We start from the raw sequence: 9,371 nt of genomic DNA, 5'->3' as shown, positions 1-9,371 counted from the left end.
AAATTCTGTGTCTGCGGAAACTTGAGAGAGAGGAGAAAGGAATTTTGTGTTGTGTATTTTTAATTCTCTTGTATGTTATCAACATTTGATAACATATTTATTTAAATACACAAGTTCTATGTCACTAGGATTCCTAATCCTAGTGTCCTGATGACTCCTAATTTTCATCAATTAAAATTATGATATTATTATTATTATTATTATTATTATTATATCATGTATTAATCAACTTTGATAATGCATGATATATTTATCTTATATACACATTTTTATATCTCAATATAAAATATGTGTACATATACTAATACATATACACATACACACATAATATATGCATAGACCTATTAATTAAAATTAAATAGTCATTATTTGATTTCTTTTATTAACTTATTAGTTAATTACATTTAGATCCCTCTAAAATATTTTATGAAAATATTATACATATTAGTAGTCATTATTACTAGTACTATCATTTAATTATTAATTTCAAATTCATTAAATAAATAATTGTGAACTCATTATAATCTTGATCGACGATCTGACAACATCGATGTATCAAGGATACAAATCTTGTTCATATAATGAAAATTGAAAATTTCGGTGATGAAAATTTTCACCGTTCATACTTGACGGCTGCCAATTTTGTGAACGCTTTATCCAAAACAAACAATCCCATTTTCCTTCATCAAATAACAATTAAGCTAACTTCAATTTCTTCCATAACATGGAATCAACTTATAAACTGCTTTATGAGAATTTTGTTTGATCTCCATCAATCTACATTCGTCAAATATAATTCCCTGAACATTGACTTTCTCAGCGGGAACACAAGATCCGATTCTTGTGTGACCTTCAATGATTCAAGGATATAACTAATTGTGGGATCACATCTCCATGTGATTCAAAATAAAATTTATTTCTTATTCAGGCTTACCCTAATTGGCCTCATTCTTTTCATCAACACCTTGATAAAAAATGTCAGAACTCATTTCTGATTGCACCTATTGGATCATGGTAAAAGCGTCTGGTAGTATCGCCCCATGACCCCTTAGGTATAACCGATATTGCTTGCAAGAACATTAAGTCATGGTTAGCGTATAGTACGATCCCTTCAACTCATATATCCCGATCGAATATGCAACCATTGGTATATCGAGAGTTGCTTATGAATTCGATAACGATGAGATGTATCTTTGAGTATTAATAGTGACATGATATGTGCAACTGATGAAGTACCTTTTCAAAATGCACATGTCTTATTCTGGCTAGAGATTCTTCGCACTATTAACTCATCAGATCATATATGATATCTTTACCCACAGACAAATGGTGAATCCCTAATTACAATACATTCTCTTACATATTTCAAAACTACACCCAACCTCATCATCTGATTACTCTCAATGGAGTTCGTAAACAGATCAAAGTACATGCTAGTATGTAGAGCTTTTACATCGTCCTGGGTTAAATGACTAATGGTGGACAACCATAACCGCATACTATTGCACTGATAAGTAATAACCATTTGGACAGTTCGCGGGAGGGTTGTTTAGTGAATCATCAAATGATCATCCATCTGTATGAATGGACATCTCTATGCCCTTACCAATGAAACATGACGCTTAATTCATAGATGCTAGTCTCAAGATCAAGCGATCTTTATCTTTGTTTTATGCGGTTGATTCGACTAGGAACCTGTTTAGAATATATGATACACTTTTTAATGAGTTTCATGGTCTTACGTTGAGAGACACACCTCATAATACCTATTATATATTCAAGTACTTTATCTATGATGTTTGCATTAGTATACAGATAAAGTAAATATCACAATTGGATAAAATCATAAAATATTATTAAAATAAAAATCTTTTTTTATATCAGAGTCAATAAAAACCAAGCCACAAGTTGGCTACTTGTGCTTCTACTATAAAAATCTCTCACTTGCACTATAGCCAACTACCATAGATCTTAGACCCATTGCTTCACGATGTTTTTCAAACAATGGTCCTGAAAAGGACTTCGTCAGTGGATCAACGATGTTATCTTCATAGACGAGACTCTATCTACTGATATGTCTCATCTTCCCACATTTTATTGGATTATGTAGAACTTCCTCATTATATATTTGGATCGTTGATGGGACCTCGGTTCCTTTGCTTGCGCAATGCCATATGTGTTGTCGTAGTAGACCGGGACTGAAACAACTGTTTGAGGAATGACACCCAACTCTTGAACGAAATTCTTCATCCAAACCTCCTCATTTGCTGTAGCTGATGCAACTATGTATTCGGCCTCGGTGGCTGAATCCACCGTGGTGTCTTACTTGGAACTCCTCCAAGAGACACAAAACCACATTGAGCTTGAATACAAGTCCAGAGGTTGATTCAAATAATCCATATCTAATTGGAAGCTAGCTTTATAATTTTAATTCTCTACTCCCGTAGACCAAGAACAAATTCTCAGTTCTTCTCAAGTACTTAAAATGTTTTTCATCGCTTTCCAATGCAATGAACTGAGATTCGATTGATATCTACCATACATTATACTGGCTATAGATGACACATGTGGAATGCGGCTCATTGTTTCTATATCTTCATCAGTCTTAGAGCACATAGACTTGGATAAAATCACACCATGACACATTGAGAGATATCCTGAAACTTCCATTACCCGTTTTTATTAAAAAGTACTAGAATTTTTTTCTTTCTAATTCATTCGGCCGAAACTCTAAGCATTTAAAATATAAATATTTTGCACTATTTAAAAATAAATCAACCAACTATTATTTGAAAATTCAAAATAACGTATTTAAACATAAAATTGTAAACGTCAACGAACCCTAAGCTAACATTTTTTAAAAATAAACTTAACTCTAACATCCTCTCAAAAACCTCACAAAAACATCATAAGTCACAAAATCTTTAAAGTAGTTAGAAATCATAAGCTTATTTTATTTGCGGAAAACTAATGATGGTCCTCGGGTTGTGTGCACCTTCAGTCCAGAAATATCAACCATCAAGACCTCCATTAACATCAATCTCGTGCTCAACTGCATCGATCACACCTAGTGAGTTTGTTGACTCAACAAACCTTAACTATGATAGCAAGTAATACATATACATTCACAAGCAACAATGAAAATAATTTTAATATAATAGCTTTTCATGGACATAACTTTTAACATTTTCTTTTCAACATATCATATCATATTTTCTTTCATCATATACATATAAGTTTTCCTTTTTATTGAATTCAGATCATCAATTTTGACATTCGTATTAGCTGAAGGTCGATTGATCCATCTACGTATTACCACGGTACCGGGCGACGGGGACATCAGCGACACTCTCACCTGTCAACTGAGCCTTGGCCTTACATATCATCGTATTAGTCACAATCAATTCACCTCCTTCTACTTTTCATATTCCCATCACTTATAAAAATTCATGCACATATAAGTCATTTTTCTTTTAAACCAAACATGCAACATATCTTTTAGCATTAACGTTTTATCACAAAATTCCATAACATTTGACATAAACATTTTAACATTATTTACAGCATTCAGGGTACTGTCATGACGTCTAACATTTTTTTTTCAGGTGTAAAATGACTGTTTTGTCCCTGAAACCCTAACTTTCCCAATTTATCCTTATACCATAAAAATACGAACCAAATCCATCGAAACTTAACATATGACCTCAAATACACCCATAAATATTTCTTAGACGTAAACTTAAGCTTCTCGACTAATTTCTCAATTCGTTTTTAAACTTAGACGTACATCCCGATTTTGATTCGTATGGATTCGAAACTTAACCAAACTTTTCCAAATTTGAACCAAAACTTATTAACACCTAACTAAACCATAAAAAACCCAATTCAAGCCCATTAAACCCTTGAACCAACTCTAGGAAACCTACAGAATTTTCTCCACAAAATTCGAAACCCTAGTCCATGCCACCCTCAAATCTTTCGAACCTAAGCCCTAACCGATTGGACTAGCCCCTGAAAAACCCTCCTAGGACCTAGACCGAACCCATAACATGCTACTGGACCAAACCTATCACCCCTAACATGCCCAACCCTTCACTCGTGCCCTAGGAAGCCTTGCGCGACCCTCATAGGCGCGGCTCGTGCCTAGCCTTCAAGCCAGCCACCGTGCAGCCTCCCTAGGACCAACACGCAGCCCCCTAAGGTCCCATGGTCGTGCCCTATCAGTAGCTAAGATCGGTGGCCCTCAAGGATGCCCCAGCCTACCTTCAACCCATATTTTCGTTCATCTTGGTTACCCTCCCTGTCCAGTCTTCTCACATGCACCTAATGGTCATTAAACATGTTTAAAAACATCTCTTCCCATAGCCTTACCATGGCAACCCTTTTATGCATCAATAACATAAGTTTTAAACCATAAAAACTTGAGTTTTGGGCACAACATGGAATACAGATGAAAATATATCATGTTTATCATATTTTTCATGCAATGATAATTAAATATACATAATATGGTGTGAAATATGTTTGAAGGAAGATTAAGGCGTGCCTTTGTGTATAAGATGCACGAAAACGATTTGCAATTCGAGGACGTCGACACAGGGTGGACCTTACTAAATTTTCCCTTCAAACTTCACGTGAATTTGCTTGAAATTTATGTGTGTGATCGTGTAGGCTGATGGAGGAAGAGTCCTTGTGTTATTCTAGGGAGGGGAGTGAGTTTTGGGGTTTATGGGTACGGTTTATCAGCTTAAAATTTAATATATAATATATGGTGCAAACTTAGGCCCATTAACCTAGTATAATAGGTCCATTAAGCCCATTAGTTAATATTTAAAATATTTTGCTAAGGGAAGTTTGTGAAAATAATAGCCGAGTTCCCAAAAGTCCCTATTTTCATTGAAAATTGAATACCAGTTTATGATATATCCGTTCGGGCACCTTTGAAGATGCTTCAAACACAATATTCTCAATGAGCTGCAATAGCTCGTGTTCTAAGAATGTAAACACCGATGAATTAGATCGAATTTGATTTTAAACCAAGCGGAAAATATTCGAAATAATCATTCTTTAAGAAAGATAATCAGTTTCAGGCTTTTAACTTGTGTAAACTGATTAACTGATATAAGAGGTATCGGTTCTTGCTTATATCAGTTCAGTTATGGTGAGAACTGAATTGATAACAGCTCGAACTGATCAAGTTAGTTTTAAAACAAATAAACAATTAAGTACACAAGATATGTTTATAGATGTTCGGAGACTTCAACTGCTCTTACGTCACCCCTTCTACCACCTCGGGTAGGTTCTACTGAAAGACTTTGATTTATACAATACTTTGTACAAACCTACTCAGCTTAGGACTTACCCTACTGCCTAACTGAACTCGTAGCCTAGACTGAAGGCAATACCTTCTAGCCAACACTTGTTTAACGTATATGTGTTAAATACTACATACAAAAGTTTAACGTCTTTGTGCAAGACTCACTCAACTATTCAATAAGCTCAATTCTTTGTATGTATGAGTGATTGTGTGTGTGCATGTGTGAGAACTGAAATATGAATACAACACGAAAATGTTCTCACACACTGAGAATTTTTCTTCTACACTAAGCAGTTGGCATGCCCTATTTTTCTCTCCTTTTTTGATCTTCACACACTTGTGTATTTTCCATACACTTGTATATTGATGATCTTGGTCTGGTATTTATAGAAGCAATGTGACCGTAAACCAAGACTCTTAAAATATGAACGTTGCAATTTGAATTCGTTCATCAAATTGTGTCTGTACTTTCCGACAGCCATTCTGGAACGTTTTGGTTTTAACCACTGCTGTAACGTTTATTATTGTCCTTTGACTGGACAAAAGCTTTTCTTCAGTGTGCACAACTGGATTCCATTGAATAAGCTTGTCGTGTTCTGGAAACTGATTGATTCCTAACTGATGTTTTGAACTGGTCATTTGAATTGTTCTTGAACTGGTGTGGTGAAATCATTTGGCTCGTCAGCTGAACTGATTTCACTGATTCAGTAGAACTGGTCAGCTGAGCTCTTCATCAGTTGAGCTCTTCATTAGCTGACCGGGATTCTGAAGGTCTTCTGCTGAACCACCTATCAGCTGGTCAATCAGTTGAACTGGTCTTTGATATATCAGTTGAACTGATTCAGTTTGGGCGATAAGTTGGCGCTTTCAGTTTACATCTCGATAGCTTCAGTTTTGGATTAATAACTGATCAGTTCGAATCCTGATCAGTTCCAGTTTCTGCGCACTTAGGTAAATTCATTAGAAACAAAATAACAAGTTTTGTTAACATCAAAATCAAGATTGCGAATATGAAATGTTCCAACCGTTTAAAATACGACTAGGCATATAAAACACCTCATTTTCGAAAATTCCATTTAAAATACACCACACATTAAACAATTACAAAATAATTATTTAATAAAAATATTTTCCTTATATAGTCACCGGTCTCCGTTCATCGATCGCGTCTCGGATAACCTTTAAAACATAGTTTTATGCATTCATGTAGAAATGTACATTTTAAATATGTAAACATGCATAACATATTAAATTTATGCAATTAAAAACATTTAATTAGTCATTTTACATTTTTCCTAGATTTGCATGCAGTTAGGTTACGTTATCGTATTTTTGGACCCTACAATTCCTCTTTCCCTTTAATGAAATTTTGTCGTCAAAATTAAAACTTATCGAATAACTCCGATAGCGACTCCTCATGTCCCTTTCAGTTTTCCAAGTAGCCTCTTCCTCCGAGTGGTTTAGCCACTTGACTTTGACAATTTGTATAACCTTGTTCATGGTCTTCTTTCTTGTCTATCTAGAATTTGTATAGGTCTTTTCTCGTATGACATGTTGAGAGTCAACTGCAGATACTCATAATTTAGTACGTGTGAAGGGTTCGACTTATACTTTCGCATCATCGATATGTGGAACACATTATGTACTCCAGCTAGCATCGTAGCAACACCACTCTATAGGATAATATTCCAATAATATGAGTCAGACACTGATCGCAAGTAGCGTTCATCATGCAATCGCCATTGATGAAAAGCAAGGAAATATTAAACTTTTTTTAATTTTTCTTTTAATGAGCTTAATTTAAATTTTCGATATTATCCAAAATCCATATGAGCCATATATGGACCTATGTCCAGAACCTAGGTACATGGATGAAAATGCAATATTACATAAGCTTCCAGTGTTGGGGATCGATATAGCGTTTAGAGGGGGGTGAATAAACTCTTTCCTTTGTTGGTTGATTTTGCAAAGGGTTCTAGAATACTGTAAGAGATTATAGCTTATCTTGTTCAAGAGTAAGTCCAGTAGATCACAATAATAAGTGCGGAAATGATCCGATGGAGTACGATGAAACACAATAAAATAGTAGGCAGTAGAACAGTGGTTATTTCTGGAAGTTCGAAGATAAAATCTTCTACATCTCCCCTTCTTCTGTTTCCAGAAGGTATCACTAAAAGACTTTGGATATTACAGTACAACACTTGTACACACCCACTTCAGTAGGGCTTACCCTTGGTCTACTGAAACTCTTAGTTACACAACTCAGTAATAAAACGAATACAACAAGGTTCTGAAAAAGACTCTTTTCCAGTTTACAAACTCTTCTCAAAGATGTAGCAAAGTGTTAAGCTAGAAGAAATTTTACAAAACAGCAGCACAATATGATCTCAGAAGATCGAATATTGATAATAAAGTGTGTGCTGCTTTTCTGTATGTTGAGCTTTGAAGATAAGTAGTTGATGATAGCTCAAACTCACGTTGGAATAATCGTTGTGTAGATAAAGATAATAGCGTTATTTTATATATAGGATTGAACCTAATATATATAGAAAACTAGAGTCCAACGTCTATATTCAGAGACGGCTTCTGAGACTTCTGAGCAAGATCAGCTTTAGTACCTAAAATGAGTCCTGCAGAAAGCTACGAAACAATCAGTCTTGTTTCATACAAAAACTGGTAAGGAGCGTTAAATGTCTTTGTTCAGCATTAATGGTGCAATAAATACTCATACTAGAGAAAGTAACGGTAACATTTAATATAGTAACGATCAAGTAAAAGTCCTTAAGTTCTAATCTTGTATAAGCCGTGTTCTGCTTCTGTTTATCTAAGTTGATAAGTACTCGAAGAGTACTGCTTTGTTAGGGCGATACGAGAACTTCTGCTTTTATACTATCTTCTGGTTTTACTAACGCGATCTATAGCTTTTGACTCTCATCACCACAATTAAATTAAGTCTATCAATTTTTTCTTTTGCGGTGATGCCAAAACCTAGAAGTTAGTATGATAAAGAGAAGCAATAATATCAAAAACAGATAGCAATTAAAACCAAATAATTGATAAGTAAATAAGCATTTAAACAGAGTTCAAAAGAATATTAAATCAGAAGTTCAATCAAGTTCAATCATCAGTTCCAATGTCTCTGAACATTGTATCCTCATCCTGAGGATCTTGGCTTTTGAAAGAAGATTTTGCAAGATGTCCTCCAGTTCTCCCTTCTTCTGTCCTCCGTTCTATTCTACTTACTGCATCCCCCCTTTTGGCATCAAAGCGAGTGAGTAATTCATCCACTCATCCAGTAAGAGTGATAATGCTATCATTCATCATTTCCAGAAATGGGGCTTGATTCGAAACATGATCATTAAGGGCTTGAAGAGATTGGGATTGGGACTCAATGTTGGCATCGATGGATTCAAATTTCAAATCAGTAGCTTCGAATTTAGTTGAGATTGAGCGAAGAGACGTCTCATGATCAGACACAGTTCAAATGACATCAGATTGACCAATAACGATGTTAGCGTGACTAGTCAAAACATTCTTCCTGAAAAGGTTGGATTCTTCAAGCTTAGCCAACGATTCTGCCGTTTTAACGAAATATTTCGTTACGCGTTCTCGGAAGAAATTGGTGGCTTCGACTTCACCAACATTTTCATAGGATAACTTTTTGACGATCTCTGAAAGTCTGTCAATATTTCGTCTCAGTATATCAATCTCAGATTCAAGATTAAAGTGCTCTTCGTCTGGGGATGGACTTCTTGCAAGATGTCGTTCTTTGATTTCAGCAAGATGAGCAATATGAGCGATGTCAATTGGTGAATCAGTAGGAAGAATAATCAAGGCAGTAGAGGAGACAGGGTCTATTGGAGCAGTAGTAACAGCAATAGACTGTTCAGCAGAAGATCCTTCAGCAGCAGCAGATGGTTCAGGAACTGCTCTTTCTTCTGGTTGCACGGCTTCCATGGCCTCTAGTTGCTCAGCGGCTGGAATGGGTTCAGATTGAACATTCAAGATAGATACAATTTCCGCTTGATGTTCAGCAGAGAAAATCTCCAAATTC

This window comes from Primulina tabacum, chromosome 1 (assembly GCF_025594145.1).
Source record: "Primulina tabacum isolate GXHZ01 chromosome 1, ASM2559414v2, whole genome shotgun sequence".
Lineage (NCBI taxonomy): Eukaryota > Viridiplantae > Streptophyta > Magnoliopsida > Lamiales > Gesneriaceae > Primulina > Primulina tabacum.
This window is presented reverse-complemented; position numbering follows the sequence as displayed.